This window comes from Taudactylus pleione, unplaced genomic scaffold (genome assembly GCF_031769625.1).
Source record: "Taudactylus pleione unplaced genomic scaffold, aTauple2 ptg000086l, whole genome shotgun sequence".
Lineage (NCBI taxonomy): Eukaryota > Metazoa > Chordata > Amphibia > Anura > Myobatrachidae > Taudactylus > Taudactylus pleione.
Genome location: NW_028284488.1, coordinates 18,713,657 through 18,731,477, shown reverse-complemented (window position 1 = coordinate 18,731,477; position 17,821 = coordinate 18,713,657).

Sequence of the window (17,821 nt, the reverse complement as noted above, 5' to 3'; positions counted from 1 at the left end):
TAGACACGTCTTCCTCATCTGCCATGACAAAATGTACGAAGATCTTCCACTGGCTGTGACTAAACAAAGAAGACTATGGCTGTCCAACTACAGGTTCAGACACATCAATGTATGGGCTTCACAATAACCAGCATAGCGTTGCTATGTCTACCTATGGGAAGAAAAACAGAGACAGTCTCATTACTTTTCAATCAGTCCTTGTACTGAGATGTTTTTACACAGGAAAATATGACCAATGAAGACATCATTTTTATGTAATTTTCTTTAAAAAGTAGTACTGGGTTAAATGATGTGGGACATGAATATTGAGTTGTTGTATTAATTTGAACTTGCAAATGGGAGTTTTTTTCCAATATTTTACAAACTTGCATATATACACACACACATAATAATCACTATAAAAACATTTTAAATATACAGTACCCCAAAATACTGTAGACACTTTTATTTGCTGAAATACACTTGCTATCATTTTTCCATCATATGTAAAATGTGCAATAATCAACCATTTGATGCCATGTAACTGTCTCCAATACTTTGCTTATGGCCACTAACAGCCTTCTACGCTGACCTGCTATCTTATTTGTCACTTTTTTGGGGGTTCAGGATGATCTCCAGACTCTTTCCCGCACTTTACGTAGCATACTTGATGGAAATATCAAGCAAAGTGCATGTTAATGTAATGCAGGACTTCACACTGCAGAACTTGTGGCTGATTGAATTCGACCACAAAAATAAGAGAAACATAACAGAGAGAATCACACCTAGCTATTGCAATAACTAAAATATATTATAGAAAGGTGGCCCATGTATTTTTATAGTAAAACTGCAGTGTGAAGTTGTCCTTTGTCCCTTTCTGTATGATTGTGTGCCAGCATATTTTCTACTGTCTCTGTATGTATATGTGTGAATTTAAGTGTCCTTGTAAAGTGTGTGAATGTTGCTGCATCCAGAAGTGTAAAAAATGACACCACTCTGCAAATCCCTACACATGTTCGCCATTTCCCCTAGAAATCAATTCAAGATATTTCCCTTCCTCTTAAAAGCCCTCACCAACCAGCATTCATACATCTCTGATATTGTCATGATATTAACTCCCTCTCATCTTTTTGATCTACCTATGATCTGTGCCTCTCTTCCTCTCAGGTAACCACCTCCTGCTCCCACCTCCCTATATTGCAGTAGCTGCTGCTGCTGCCTCAGAACTTCCAATATCTTTGTTGACTCCTATCCCATTGGGTATCGGCGCTTTGATCTTCATCTGGGTAGCGGTGGCCAGTTTACACTTTTCCAAGGGCTTCCGCTGTCTTTCTTGCTGCTTCTGATTTCTTCTTTCTGCAAGAGCTCTTCCTCGCTCCCACTTAAGCGACAGGGGGCGGGGTGATGATACAGTAGGCTGCGATTGACTTACCACGGCCATCTTGGAATGACTTGCTCATGGCGCTCTTTTCAAGAAGCCAGTCCATGATTGGCGGCAGGGCCAGAATCCTTGCAGATTTATGGCTGCCAATGTAGTGCAGCTGTACCCACAATCAGTGCCTATCTCTGTGATACTGGCTGGTGGGTACTGGATCCTCACAGATTCATGCCCTCAACCATGCCCACGGGTTATGCAGGGTCCTACCGCTTTGGCTGATGGGGCTGGGATCTCTCCACATTCATGCTCGCCACCATGCTTGGGGTCCCCAGGTGTCCATGCCACCCAGGGGTGCGTCAGCTCCTTCCCCTTGCTCTCAACTGTCAGGTGCTTCTCTCCTCATTCTGGCAGAACCTCTGTGTTGAGCCCAAAATTTCTCCCTGGGGGGACCATAGCTGATGACCTGTGTCTCCTCAATCTGTCCTCCTTTGGCTGACTCAGGTCCTTTTAGCAGATCTCTCCTCTGCCCATTAAAACATCAACAGTTTCTGGACAGCTGCTTTCTGTGTTAGTTTTCAGCACCTGCTCTCTGACCAACCCTGCTCCTGGTGGCCTGTGCACCCTCAAAGTCTCCTTGCTATGGGACTGTTTTAGCTGCTCTCTTGACTGCTGAGATTACTCCACAGGAGTCCAATCTGCCTTAGTACACCTGCTATTTATCTACAACTAGCCACAGGTACTTTACCTTGTTATGCAGTCATTTTTGCTAAACTCCTCCCTGGCTCCATGCTATCTGCATCAGTCTGGTCTGTGTTTGACCTCTGTTGCCCTATGAACAAGACTTTCTTGAACTAGAGAAAAGTCTTATGGTGCATATCCACTACACGAGAGTGGAACAACTATACGATTACAACATTGTAATCGTGCAATTGTTCACTATCCTTTGCAGTGGATAATGTGCCTACACTGAATGATATGTAGTTCAGTGCAGATACCCTCCCTCATCTCTGAACATGCACAACCTGCTGATATTGACATGTTGGCCTGCAAGTTCAGGTGATGACAAATACTGACAACGACCAGAGAGAGTGCGCGTCGCTGGTCATTGCCGGCATTTTACTGCACGATTACTGCATGATTAATGAAGGATTGAACGTTAACGATGTCGTAATCATTCAATCACTCATTTTTCTCGTCTAGTGGATAAGCGCCTTTAGGTATACAGTAAAAATGGACATAGCAGTACTGCAAGCGGACATCTCTCAAGTTTCTCACTGCCTATCTGAACTGGAAGACCAAACTAATGCTGTGGGGGAGTATAAGGTTAGACTCCAGAAAAACTGTGCACAGCTTTTGAGGAAATGGCACAGGATATGAGAAATGCGTCAAGCCACAGCCCTTTGTTGACATCAGCGGGACTCCATGCTCCTACACACACAGCACACTTCTCACTGTGAACCATTGCCAAACAGTATCAAACCAGACCGCTTTATTTTGCCACAGGGATGGGAAACGGTGACCAGGAGGATGGCTGTGGCCGCAGTCACGGGTCTCCATACCACAGGTACCGGTCTCACCATAGAAGTACCATGAACATCAACAGAGCACAGGTTCGGTTTCACTCACAGTAAGTGGCTGGCCCCCGTAAATAGGCTATTCATGACTCTTTATCAACACATGCATGTGATTTTACTACATTGACTGTGTTTCCAACAAGTGGCAAGTAAAACTATGGAAGCGGTATTATTCATGTTACAGAAAATATCCATCACAAGTTCTGCACTTTAAGATTTGGTTGGTTACATGTGGCAAGCTATTTGGCTGTGTGTTCTAATTCCATCTACAGTAGAAGTATACCCACACACTTGACAAAAACAATTTGTGGACATAGCGCTCCATCCAGTATCTTGGATACTTATGGTGTCAGGTCTGAGAGAACTATGACTTATACCGAGATATAGTCCGCTCATTAATAATTTAAGGTTTGGGAACGGAGTCCCATTTAGATGTGTCTTATTTACATGATTTTTTAAATTGTGGTTTTATGAGATATATATTTTTTATGTGTACAATTTCTATGCATTAACTAATTTTACTTTTACTGTGTTATACCCTGTTAGTAGGACAGCGCTCCACTCATTTCTCTATTGTTACTGTGCTTTCTGTATTTTGATGATCCAGGCAGCGGTTGTTTCCATCTTAGCCCAGTTGAGTTAATACACTTTTCAACTCTTGTATCATGGGCTCCATTGTGCTGCCCACATGGTCCAACAATTTTTCACCAATGTTTTCTCTTTCAATTTTTATTATGGTGCATTCTATGTGACTTGTTGTATCTTTACCTGTTTCCTCCCTCCCACATGTTACAGCCTGTCCCCTTTTGGTATGCTCCACCTTGTACAACTGGTAGATTCATGGGTTGTACATCCCTTTATAGACCTCCAATGCATCTTTAACTTCCCCACTCTTTTTGGATTTATCTCCAGCAGAGAGACTTATTTCCACATTGACATGAAGTAGCTCCCCTCAGCAGTTACCTTCTTCATTTGAGTCTCACTGGGTGGCAAAGGATTCTCCTGAAGAATTAGTTTCAAAATCAGCTACAGGTACCCTAGAGGGATTGTCCAATTTGCCACTTGTGTATACCTTGGCCTGGAACAGGTAGTTCAATAAGGAGCATAGGGCCTGATTCAGAGCTGAACGCTCTGACAAAAGCGCTCGCTCTGAATCAGGGCCCTCCTACCTAAAATTGGAGCGGCCTCCTGACCGCTTGCATAGCTGTGGGTGACCACCCACAGCTTATGCGAGCGGCCAAAAAGATGGTCGCGATGGTCAAGACCATCGTGACCATCGGGCTTGCGACGAGACCCTGCAGAAGGGTCTCGCTCCCGCAAGCCCAGGAGTACTTTTGGCTCTATGAGAAAAGGGAGCTGTGCAGTGATGACTTTAGTGAAGCAAGTCAATAAAAAACTGACGTCTGAAAGCTTTCTTGGCTTACGCTGTCTAAACCATTAAAGATATATCACAACAATGGACTTTGGCACTCATTCAGAGGCGCTCGCAAAATGCGAGCGCTCGTTCTGAATGTGGGACGCCGCGTCTCTTTTGAAGTGCGGCCTCCTGGTCGCTAGCTAAGCTGTGGGTTACCACCCACAGCTTTAGCGACCGACCAGGTTGATGGTCGCGGTGGTCGAGACCATCGCGACCATCGGGGTTTGCGACGAGACCTTGAGGTTGGGTCTCAGCAACTGCAAGCCCCAGGGAGCTTCCTGCTCTGATTGAGCAGGAAGCTCCCCACTGACATCACTGCTGATGTCAGTGCGGCCGCCCACAAAACGGCATGCGTTCCTTAAGGAATGCCTCCATTTGTGAAACCACCCCCCGCCATGCCTACAAAACGGGGCTAGCTGTCGATCACCATCGACAGCCCCCCTTTTGTAGTGAGCTCGGGAGCGAGAGAATTTCTCTCTCGCTCCGGGGCTTGCGCACGCGCAGTGCGGCTGCTGCGCGTGCGCGGGGCCTAAACATCGACCCGCTTGCGAGTGCTCAGCCTTGCGAGCGGGTCTGAATGAGGTCCTTTATCTTATACTTTAGAATGTAATCTCTCGCAAGCAGGGCCCACTTCCCCCATGTGCTTTTCCTTCACTTACTATTACTTTCGGCACATGACCCTTGACTTCTGCCACAAAGTACAACTTATTTGAGGGTTAAGATCACTGTTGGAGCAATGTTTAAATATCATGTATCTGTCCTGCATTGTCTTGTACTGTAAGTCACTGTTCTCTTCTTCTGCAGAATTGTTTATGTACTTTGTAAGGCGCTGTGGAACCTTTGAGGCCCTATAGAAATAAAGTATAATAATAATAATACCATGTAGAGAATGATACGTATTATCCAGTTTCTCCTGGGAAACTGAAGAAACCCTGTTTACTAAAACAAACTTTCAGTTCTTACCTTTTTTTTACCATTGCTTTTTCATTTATGTAATAAATTATTATTTAATTTCAAATGAGTCCAATTCCCAGTAAAGAGTCTGCTTTGGCGTGACAATAAATAAAGCACAGGGATGGACACTTAACATGGCTGGAGTTGACCAAAGTGGAGACTGTTTTGCTCATGGACAACTTTACGTGGCCCTTTTGCATGTCACATCAAAACGAAATCTTTTCATGTTGACATCAGGAGGAAAAATGACTAATGACGTCTACAAGACCTCTATTAAATAAGACTATTGCTGTAAATTCTAAATTACTCCCATGCAAAGCCGAGGCGGGGAGCTAGTGATAGTATAAGTAAGGAAAAGGAGAAGTACATGAGTGAAGACGGCCCTGCTCCTGAGAGCATACATTCTAAAGGGAAGGGGCAGACAGACAGGTGACACAGATGGGGTAGACAGTGAGGAAGGAGCAGTCGGTTAGGATGAGAGCTGAATGGTTTTGATGAAGAAGTGGGTTTTGAGAACCTGTTTGAAATTTAGTAAAGAAGTGGAGAGTCTGTAATGAAGAGAGAGAGAGACGTCCAGAGGTAGAGAGCAGCACAGGCAAAATCTTGGAGGCGGGAGTGGGAGGAAGTGTATCTACTCTTTGTGGCCATTCCCTCCTGGTGCATTTGACTTCCCTGCAGCATTCCTCTCCACTGCTGTCTCCTACACTCGGTTCCTGATACCAGACCCTCTCACCTGTGTCCTTCATTTGACCTGGCAACTCTGGCCCTGATTCAGAGCCGGATGCTCTGACAGAGCGCTCGCTCTGAATCAGGGCTGTCCTGCTGAAATTTTAGAGTGATCTCCTGGCCGCTCGCATAGCTGTGGGTTACCACCCACAGCTATAGCGAATGGCCAAAAAGATGGTCGCGATGGTTAAGACCATCGCGACCATCGGGCTTGCAATGAGACCCTTGTGGTAGATTCTCGTTGCCGCAAGCCCTGGTGTGCTTTTGGCTCTATCAGAGCCAAAAGCACTCCCACTGACATCACTTGTGATGTCAGTGGGGCCGGCCCTACACGTAGGCGTTCCCGGAGCCGGAGCCGCTGGCACTGTGGGGAGGGAGCCGGGCGCCCGCTGGTAACAAAATCTCAGCAAGCGCCCGGCAAAAAAGCCTCCCTGTGTGAGTCGGAGGAGGTGGAACTGGTTTCGTCTCCAAATAGAAGTGATGGAACGCAGTTCCGCCCCATTACGACCCACTTTAACCCCTGCTCAACATGCTTCCTCACAGGCCCCAGTGTGTGTATTTCACCATTCCCCCCCTCCAGTCCCCTGTGTGTGTGTCACCATGTCCTCCTCTTCCAAGCCTCAGTGGGTATGCCCCCAGTATATATATCATCATGCCCATCCAGCCCTCAATATATGTATACATGTCGCCGAAGGCCCCTGTGTGTCTCTTATCATCTTTGTGTGGTTGGCCTTTCTTTTTCCTACTTTGCATGTGTCTCCAATTGCTTCTCTTATTATATCTGTCCCTCCGCCTACATCTACCATTTACCCACCACCTGACAGGTAGGAGGAAGGGGGGCCGTGTCAGATGGCCTTTATGGGCCCCTCCAACAAGCCTGGGTTATCAGTACTCGCTCCCCCCCTTCCTCTCAGCGCCCCTGAACACCCCCAAATGGCCACAACATGTCAATCATTCTGCGTCTTAAAGGTCACTGCGATCATCGTCGCAGACACAGAATGCATGCACCTATTGGCAAACATCTGAGTTGTACGTTAAACATTGGGTTTGGATACAACTATGAATCAAGCCCATAGTTATCCAGTTCATCACACATTTATATTTAAGGATGGTCACGTTAGTGTATTAAACAGTATAAAGTACCTAGATTAGAGTAACATGTGTTTAACTTAAAGCAAGTATATTAAAGAGACAAGATCAGAATTGTACATCTCATGGTAACAAAGTTGCATGTCAGTTATATAATAGAGTTACTAACAGCTGATATGAACTCTCACTCTGTGCAAATATCTGGTAAAATGAATCCAATTATCCAGAAGATCCTTTGCATATGTGTATCTTCTTTCCTGATAGGTGAATCCCCTGTAGTGTTTTTTTTACTATTCCATCAGATCCTAGGTAAGTCCAATCCACTACAAGTAAACCTGCTGGGAAATGACTACGTTGACACATACTACCCTGTACAGTACAGATGCCATGTGATCCCAGGTTCATATGTTACAGAATATGACAACATGATCCAGCTACAATTTATTTATGTTTAATCATTTAATATAATTTAATATATTTCTTAATGTCAATTTCTTAAAATTGATGACTACTTGAAAATATGTTCATCCTTTAGTAAAACATAATTTAAATGTCATAGTTTGCATTTAATTAACCAAAATGCCACATCTATCTTATAGTTCTTTCCTTCCACTATTACCGGTAATTTGTTACCATTCATAAAAAGTAACAAAATAGGAGAAAGATCTAAACACATTATAAACTGGTCTTCAGCATTCGTAGTCTGCTGAAAGGGGTACAAGATGTCGATATTCTCAATGCTGACATGTTTTCAATGCCAACATGGACTTTTTTATCTTTTCATAAAGTTTTTTTCCTTAAACTTAATAATTCTTCTGTAAATCCTGTGGAATGTGGCAAAAATCTATATAGATATGAATAAAAGTGACTCACGTTTTACTGTGCACGGTGAGCCATTGTTGTATTATGTTTTCTTCTACATTGTGTACCACCCTACACTATTAGATTGTTACTTATACAGTATTTTCATATGCTCTGTCTAGCACTATATCACTCCACTCTTATGGGTATTATCCAGATACTGGTCCTAGTGAAATTAAAGGTTATTCACAAACAATTTTGCTTTGTCTTGGTCTTTTCAGTTGAAACAGCGCATGAACCATTATTAAGGTTTGGAGATCTTTGCATTGAAGTTTACTTTTTTTCTCTGTTCCCAAAGAATAATAATTTAAACCTTAGGGCTATGTTAGATACCAGTTCATGTACTTGCAACATTTTCACTGTTGTGTTATATTTCCTTAGGGACAAGCAGAAGTTCGATCATACTGACTTTAAGGGAACAGCTGATGTATTTTGAAAATACAATAATGATTTATTTTTCTCCAGTAACTCACATATATCTTATTGTATTGTTACCTTTGTACTCTTCAGAATTTCTGCAAGAAGATTTTATGCCTTGTATGCATGATATATTTTACATGAGCTTGTCCATTCATATTTTGGTGACTAATATAACATATACAATACTTTGTGAACTTGCAAGCCGGCCCCTCAAACCTCTTTCTCTCTCTGGTATTACCCAATCTGTTTTAATTACTGTTTTGTTCCCAATTTTAATGAGCCAGGGGACTCTAATGTTAGAACATGGAGATTGCACAAATGGAATTGGTATGATTTATCACCGGACCCCTGCCCGGCGGTTGGAATCCCGACAGCGGCATCCCAGCAGAGGAGGAAATCGCGATTGTCGAAGGTAAGTATTCACTAACCTATTTCTACCCCCCTAACCCTAACCCTCCCTTAGGGGTGCCTAACCCTAACCTCCCCCCAAGTGCCTAACCCTAATCCCCCCTCTAAGTGCCTAAACCTAACCCCCTCTTCCCCGCCTTCTAAACCTAAGTCCCACGGGGGGTGCCTAACCCTAAGTCCCCCCCGGGGGTGCCTAACCCTAACCCTCCCTCCCCCTAGCCTAACCCTAACCTCCCGGGGGGTGCCTAACCCTAAGACCCCCCGGGAGCCCTAAACCTAACCCTCTCCCCCTGCGGCTATCCGTGCTCGGCATCCTGCATCACTGTCATTTAACCCTCGCCGGGGGGATAAAGCAGTCGGGAAACCGGCTGTGGGTATTAGGTCCGCTGGTTTCCCGACTGCATACCGCACAAATACTGTACACAGGTACACAAATGTGTTCAATTAAATATAGCACTGCCATCACTTCTGAGATTCTCACTGAAGATTGTATACACACAAATCATCTCAAATGACAAAGTATATGTGTTTGTGTGTTGTTTACTGTTAAAACGTCCCAGATGCCCCAATAAATTTTGTACTTTACTATGGATATTAGAAATCACCTTTGATTTCTATGATTTGATATGGAAATGGTATGCCTCAGTTACTTACTGAAAACATTTTAAGGGCCTGTGATATTATTGGCTACAAGCTTAAGGGCTCCATTTAAGAACAAGTCATAACATCTTTAGCACTCGCTGATGGGGTTATGATAACATCTGTTCTGTAATTAGCAGACAGCAGTAAGCTGTTTATGACTGTACTGCTTATGCCGTCTATAGGTGGCTTTAACTGTAGGGTCCTCAGTCCTGAAAATGGGAATGCAGCAGAACCTTCTAAGCTTCGGCAAAGCCTTCTGGGTTTTGCTTAGTTCCCACCAGGTTACAGAACTATGCGCATGTGCAGATGGTTATTTCACATGTGCATTAGTCAGCAGCTCGTCTCTGACAGCAAGTCAGACTGCAGAGGACACCACTCAGGAGATACCCACTGCTGGAACTCGCCGGACAGGTAAGTTATGTTAAATACCGGCGGCATATTAATTAATATCACTGTGATACTACATGTGCCACCAGCACTTGTTATCGTTATGGAGCCCATGATATAGAATTTACCAAGTGCACTTTTATTTCTTCTCTGTGTTTGTTTCAAAGTACTGACTAAAGTAGTCTTGACTACTGTATATCTCTTAGGTGTACCTTACTCACCGGCTTGCTGCATGACTGAGGTGAATGCAGTTGATCTAAGCATGATGTCAGTGTAGGACTTGCAGGACTTAGAAGCACCAGGACGTCTACTACAGGTGTGAATGTTTCCAAAATATGAACTTATACTGTATCTAATTTTGCTAGATATTTACAGATTTGCAAAGTGAGCAAAAGCGCTTTTTATTTAATAATTTACATATAATTTACAGTAAAATATATGTTTTAGTATTATTGTACTATATTGTTTTCCCAACTGGATGTTTGTATTTGCGATCTAAGTATATTTTTCATTATTATTTGTTAATAGTTTTGTTTTTCACTTAATTTTTCCTATATTTTTGATTATTGTGGATTTAACAAAGATCTCACACACAAAATGATTTTACTGCAATAGATTGATGTTTGTATCACTGTAATTTCAAAACTCTGAATGACTAACAATTCATGGATGTATTTAGATTTGAGGAGTTGCAACAAATATGCATTTTATTTGTGATATGACATAGTTGAGAAGAACCCATCTGTAGCTCTGTATGGTTGGCCACTGGTGTCATACATAGTTGCCTACCTTCTAAAATCTCTTCCCGGGTGAAGCCCGGGTAAGAGAAGCAGGAGGGTGACATCGGGGGTGGGGCCTGACAATTTGTGTCATTAAGCCCCACCCCCTCATGGTAAAATTGCCGTGATTGGATATAATTTGCATAGGGGGCGGGGCCAAATGATGTGATTCATGTAGAATCACGTCTTAAGCCCCGCCCCCTACACGGAGACCTGCGATCGCTGTGGGAATTCTCCTCATTCTGCCCACTTCACTAGGAAGTGGGCAGAATGCGGGAGAAATGCCTACCCTTCCGGGGGTGTGGGGGTTTACCCGAAAAATCGTGAGCCTCCCGCGACAACTAGGAGGGTAGGCATGTATGGTGTCATATGATCTTATTTTCATGATGGCTCATATTCTGAACAGTCTTTATGTACAAAGCACACAGGAGGCCCACTACATATTGCTTTAGTTTTGCACCATTTTATCTATATGGTCACTCAGCATAATTCAAGGTGCATGATGAATTTCTGCTTTAGAGAAATAAAAGTGCACCCCTTGTCCATGCAAATAGGTGCATTGATGTACAGAGCCGTAACTAGACTTTTTGGTGCCCTGTGCCAGAAAGAGCATTGGCGCCCCCCTCATTTTTCAAAGGGACAAAATGTACCCAAAAAAGGGCCATGGCTTCATGGGGAAGGGCCAGGGAAGAGATAGGAGAGGCCAGGAGATGCTGGGGATGAAATAAGAGGAAGCTACAAGCATGAATGATAATAAACAGAAATTTGACACTCCCAAACAGCGCCCCCTGACCTGTGGTGCCCTGTGCGATGGCATCGGCCGCACTACCCTAGCTACGGCTCTGTTGATGTATAAGCTTTGCAGCTTATGTCACTGTCTTGCACCTTGTATTGTGATTTGTAAGTTTAGCCAAGTGAAAACAAATCAGGACCGATTCTGAGTTGAGAGCAAAGCAAACAAAAAGCAAGTAAAGCTGGAGCGAGCAGCAATTGTTCCGACTTTCCTGCGATTTCCCATGAGTTGGAATTGAGCGCACACACTAGAAGTACAGGAACAATATACAGTATATTGTTCCGTCCTTTTGTAACATACATTAGGTCACATGCAATATCATCAGGTTTGATGTGCAGCATGTCAGACCTGACAACATCACAAGCAACCGTGGGCATCTACATACTGAGTGTACACACTGAGCGATGCAGACAATTTGTAGTTACGACACAGCAAATCGGCCCGACATCACTCCTTTGTGTATCCAGCTTAAATTTGCACCAGGACAAACCATGTTGCACAGCAGGTGGGGCAGATGTAATATGTGCAGTGAGATTTAAGTTTGGGAGGGGTGTGTCTAAACCCAAATCTACATTTCTGGGTAATAATAAAGCTGTCAAGCATTTGTGGGATACATGCAAAAGCTGCCACTCTTTACCCTGCATGCAAAAATAAATAAATGCACTCTTTATATTCCAACATGCTTTGTCACGGGGCACAGTTACTGTACTTGTTTTTTGTTGTTTTGTTTTTTTCTTTATTCCCAACCCAGAATCAGTCTCTCATACTTAAAAGTTATGTCATGCAAGTAACTTAGGGGTCTATTTACTATGGATGGTGGTAAAGTGAATGGATACAATGTACCAGTCAATCAACTGCCATGTTACAGGCTGTGTTTGAAACATTACAGTGAGGAGCTGGTTGGCTGGTACTTTATCTCCGTTCACTTTACCTCCATCCTATGCTTAGTAAATAGACCCCTTATATCTTAATTCTATAATGGGATGACAATATCAGTATTTTATGATCTGTTGGTGTATTTCTAAATTTGCTAAAGATGGTGTTAACCCATTAAGAGATTGTGTGACTATGTAGATTCCATTATCTTTACCCATTACAGAAGTTATTTTCACCAGTTTCTCATTAACATTGGTGGAGTATTTCTAAAGAAGGCATAGCACAGCATGTGAATGGTGGGATTAATGAGCTATCAATATACAAAGTATACATAGTGTAGTTACAGGGTTATTACAGTGTAATCTAGAAGATCCTCTTTGCTTCTTGGGTTGTTTGATTTTGTCAATTCTTGTTTGAAACATGCTTCACCATTCTGCAAACAAGCATATATTTTACGTGACTTTTGCAACAGTATCCCTAGTGTTTATCATGGACTTATTTATGCAGTGTATGACCTTTACACAGAATATTTGGCCACTCACATCAGCCCCAGTGGAGCTTACAACTTATATTCTCTACCACATGTACATATACACATAAGGGTTATTTTGACTGACCAAATTAAACTATCAGTATATTTTTGGATTATGGGAGGAAGCTGGAGAACCTGGATGGAACCCATGCAAGCACAGGGAGAACATACAAATTCCATACAGTTATGACCATGGTGGGAATCATGTAACATTACAACCAGATACTGTGATATGGGAATGCTGACTTGACCATTATTGACTTGTGTCTTATATTCCACTGATTATGCTGTATATAGTTTTTCTAGAAGAGTTTAAAAGCAGTACCAATGGGAATGGATTGTGCTGCTATGTCAATGAACTTGATATCCATGTGTTGTCTATATCTTCTCATGACCATATTATCTTCAGTCTTCACAGTTCATCTCCTTGGCCAATAATCTTGAGATATTTTATAGTATTTTGCCTATTAATTAACCTTCTTTGAAACATAACAGACAGGCAATTGATTTCCAGTTGTAGATATGCCATTTGAAAACAAAAAGGAAGGAGGGTTCCATAAGAAGGGCATCCACTATATAGGTATTTTGTCAGGGCCCCTGTAGAAATTGCCCATTCACAAAGGAGGAACAGATGTGAAAGCAAGTATTGGTACTATATATCTAGATGGTCACATTAGAACATTTTTCATATGTAACTGCATTGAAAAGTACAGTGCCATTACTTACTGTATTATTGCGACTTACTAGTGTCATAATGTAACCAAGTGAAATATACAGTATATGTGTGTGTGTAGCCTCATTACAGCAAATGTCTAGTTTCAGCATTAGCCTACAACACACACACATATATATATATATATATATATATATATGGGATGTAGTCGTCATATATTATATACTATATATAAAGTACTCACCATTAGGTTCCATGGGTGTCGGGATCCTGGCTGTCAGTATTCTGAACAGCGGCATCCCGACAGCCGGAATATCATACCCAACCCATATATATCAAGAAACACAATACCTTTATATTGCACTGAAAAATAAGCAGCACCTCAAATCGGACCCCTGTTAGTGGGTCCCAAAAGGATCTGAGGGTGCTCGAAAGGTGCAAATATATAAATGTTTCTTAACCGCACAATTAGTCAGTTAGTTCCTTGTTGTAGTGAACATGTCTTTAATTAATTCTGGTTCCACGGACCAATGAGGATGGATTCTTCTTGTATCGGTTCTAGGGATACCCCATCAATGGGTTAAATGAAACTTCCTGGAATTAGACCCTCTCACCAAAAAAATCACCCGAAACATGGCCGAAAGGCCTCTTGTTAGTAAAATACCAATTTGTTTATTTTTGATAAAAATAGTTTTACAATAAATGAAATTTGCTTACATCCAATAAAATGGTGACTAATACCCAACATTTTCTTCTACTCCTTACTCCCCATAAGGGCACCTAACACGTGGCTGCCAACTCCCGGCTGCTTATTGTGAGTGCTTTAATCGCTATTGCATCAATGTATATAAATCGTGTCCTTGTCCTGTAATGTACTGTAAGTTACTTGTTTCTTGTTCATTTATTAGTTCTATGTACTATGTAAGGTGCTGCGGAACACCTGTGGCGCCATATAGATTAAGGATAATAATAATAATAATCGATACTAGAAGAATTCACCCTCATTGGTCACAGGAACCAGATTTAATTAAAGTCATGATCACCACAACAAGGAACTAATTGACTAATTGTGCAGTTAAGAAACAGGGTCTACATTTATATATTTGCACCTTTCTAGCGCCCTCAGATCGTTTTACTGTATGTGTGTATATATATATATATATTTATTTAGACATAAATACACAACCTATGTTATTACACATAAGTTTATGTTATTACTGCTATACAACATTGAGGTTATGAGTTCAAGACCTGATAATTATCATTTCTTATCGCCACTTTTCATGGGAATAAAAATGAAATGCCGCCGCCATGTATCATAGCTCATGTGCAGGGACAGGGACTTCCTGCATGTACCAATATCTCCGATCTCCTGTAGATACTTACTATTTGCGGGGTGTTTTGTGGGATATCAGGCAAATAATAATTAATAGGCCCCAAGTCTGGGGAATGGTATGGTGGAATCTGTCATTTACAAGTTCTGTAGATATGTATGTTGTTATCTGTGAAGATACTGAAACATTGGATTACAGTATTTTGTATTCTTCCATTGTTGATGATTGTTATGTACAGTATCCTTTAAGGTTCCTGCAATACAGTGGTAGTGCGTATATTTGGAATGTACCCTATGGGAAAGAGAAAGACAGCAATCTTCTAACACTTTTCACTTTAGTGAATTTTGCCAACAAGTGATAATGAACTTCTAAGTACAATGTTATTTTCATTTCAGTAGGAAATAATAAATGATAGAACTTTATGTTTTGTAATATAAAATATAAAGACAACCATTTTTATATATGTTTATTTTATTATCCATGTTCTTCACAGACACATCCAAGGTAGGGTTCTTGAAAATCAGAGCATAGTTTCAGTGAGGTGAGGATGCTAGAAATCACTTTTACTATTGTTTTTCTTGATAACAAGAAAACAAATCCTGGCAATTCTTATATTATGAGCATGAAAGAAAACAAAACACAGTAATAGCAGTGAACTACAACAGGGATGAAGAACAAAATATATCGGCAAGTTTAACAGTACAGTCGATTCCTGATAAGTGAATAACCCAGTTGTGCACATAGTGTATTGTATTCACTTATCAGGAATGATTAATATAAAAGTGTTGTGACCTGACCATAATGAAAGAAACTTGCATAATCTTATTTGGTATTTTTCAGAGATAGTATATATGACTGTCTTTTTTACATTAAATTTATATTGCTTAACAGGCTAGTGCTGTATTCAGAACATGTAAACATATTACATTGTGACAGGAAAGTGTCTTCTTTACACCAAAAAAGGGGTTCCATCAACCTGCTGTATTTTATCAAGTAGAAATCCAAGGACAACAGTATGGGCGCTAAATATCTATATTATTATAGTCTCTGCATATGTTAGGTGCCAGCATGATGGAGATGTTAATAGAAACCAATACATTATCTACATCTATAACTATTGAAACTAGGCTGCCATAGTTATATACGCATATGTGGTTTCTCCAACAATCCTATTGCTCAGTTACTGTAAAACAGATTATTATTGTTGGGGAAAAATGGGATAATCACTTTGACATGTGCATGTTAACCAAAATGTTTTGAGTCCTTTGCAAGTCATTTATTCACCCTACCACCGAACTTCCACATATACAGTAGCTGCTACAAGTGGCTGTCCTGTCTTTGGACATTGTACACAGACAGCTTCTGAAAATGAGGTATAGCAATATTTATGGCAGTATTTATGTGTCTTCAGTATTTGCTCTCTTTCCATTAGTTACTCATTAGTAAACTGACCCAATGTTACTTTTAAGCTGGCCGTACACTGCACTATAATCGTTCAAACTAGCCAACAACATGACTGGCTTGAAAGATTATGGTTTAGTGTATGGTACTAAATGATGACCATTCACAGCCAGAAAACATCTGAAAAGCGGTATGGATCATTTTGTCCGATCCACCCAACTGTTGTTTAGCCAACTTCCGGCTATGAATGGAGATTGCATTCACACATTGTGTAGTTTATGGAGGTGTTCCAACTATTGGACAGTCACCTCTTCCCCTGTCCTTCCCTATCAGCTGGACAATCGTACAGTATATGGCCTGCTTTACAGTTTTAATAACTGGCTAGCTTAGGGATCAATCCAATTCGGTGCGAATTGCGAGTTGCTATTTTCTCCTCGAGTTCGCATAGCAAATTCATTTTGCAATCCAATTAGCTACTCGCACTGAACAAGTCAGACTGAATTTGCGTTTTCCATTCGCACCTCCCTGAGGGTGAGAGATGGAAAGGTAAAATCTTTATTTTAAGGTTAAAATGTCGGGACACTGGGGCTGATTCAGAGCCACTCGCAAGCGGCTCGATGTTTACCCCCGCACATGTGCTGCCTCCGGCATGCACATGCGCGAGACCCGGCCAGCGACGGGCGCTCCGTCGCTACGGGTCTCGCACCAAAACGGGATGACTTTAGATTATGATTGACAGCTCGCCCCATTTTGGAGGTGGGCAGGGAGGGTGGCTGGACAAATGGAGGTGTTCCCGAGGGAACGCCTTCCGTTTGTGGGCGGCCCTATTAACATCACTAGTGATATCAGTAGGTGGACTTCCTGCTCTATTAGAGCAGGAAGTCCACTGGGGCTTGCGATGGACGAGACCCTACTACAAGGGTCTCGTCACAAGCCCGATGGTCTCAACCATCTCGACCATCATCTGGCCGCTCGCAAAAGCTCTGAAAGCTCTGAAAGAGCGTCCGACTCTGAATCAGGGCCACTGTGCTGAACCCCTTGGACACCTCCCCTAATGACTTAGTAGGCAACTGGAAGTTTCCAATTAGCTTAATTAGTCCAATAATTACATGTCAGTTTTTGGGGTAAAAAATTACTCCCAAATCAACTTTTTCGTTAGTTTAGGCATCCCGTATTTAATTACAATATTTTTTAACTGAAAAATAAATTGTTTTTTATTATTTATATTTCAAGGTGCACTCAAAGTACCCCAAAATCCCTTTTTCCTACTTTTGTTTTGCATTTTTAATTTAATTAGTTAGAGATTATATGAAAAAAGTTTTTTTTTAATCATTTTCTTGCATTTTAACCCCCCCCCACAAATCATCCATTTGACACCATTTAAAACCTACAGTACCTTCCTAATGCCCACAAACCACCTTTTATATGATCCTGCTAACGAAATTATCTATTTTGGGGGGTCCAGGATGGAGGGGCGTTTCTAGAGAGGAGGGGGCCCATGTGCAATCTCCGATACGGGCCCCCTCCTCTGTCCGGCGGCCAGCACTGGAGTTATAGACTCTGGGCACTAGAGTGCACCCAGAGTCTATAGAGTATGC